Source organism: Eimeria mitis, genomic scaffold, assembly GCF_000499745.2.
Source record: "Eimeria mitis Houghton genomic scaffold, Emh_scaff2107, whole genome shotgun sequence".
Lineage (NCBI taxonomy): Eukaryota > Apicomplexa > Conoidasida > Eucoccidiorida > Eimeriidae > Eimeria > Eimeria mitis.
Window position 1 is genome coordinate 3,688 of NW_013570432.1, and position 409 is coordinate 4,096.

A 409-nucleotide genomic window follows, 5' to 3' on the forward strand; every position below is an offset into this window, starting at 1 on the left:
GACTAACAACGAAGTGGAGAAAGATGTATTTGTAAACAAAATAAATAAAACAAATAAAATAAATAAAACAAATAAAACAAACAAAACAAAATAAACAAATAAATAAATAAAATAAATAAAATAAATAGACTAACAACGAAGTAGAGAAAAATATATTTGTAGAACAAAATGAAGGCAAAAAATATAAACAATAAATAAAACAAACAAAATAAATAAAACAAAATAAAATAAAATAAAATAAAATAAAATAAAATAAATAAAATAAATAAAATAAATAAACTAACAACGAAGTAGAGAAAAATATATTTGTCTCTTTTTTGTCTGTTGCATGCAGTTGGTGATATCTTTCCGGTGGCGTCGTCCATAACAACAATACCAATATTAAGTGAATCCTCTAGTGCACATATAT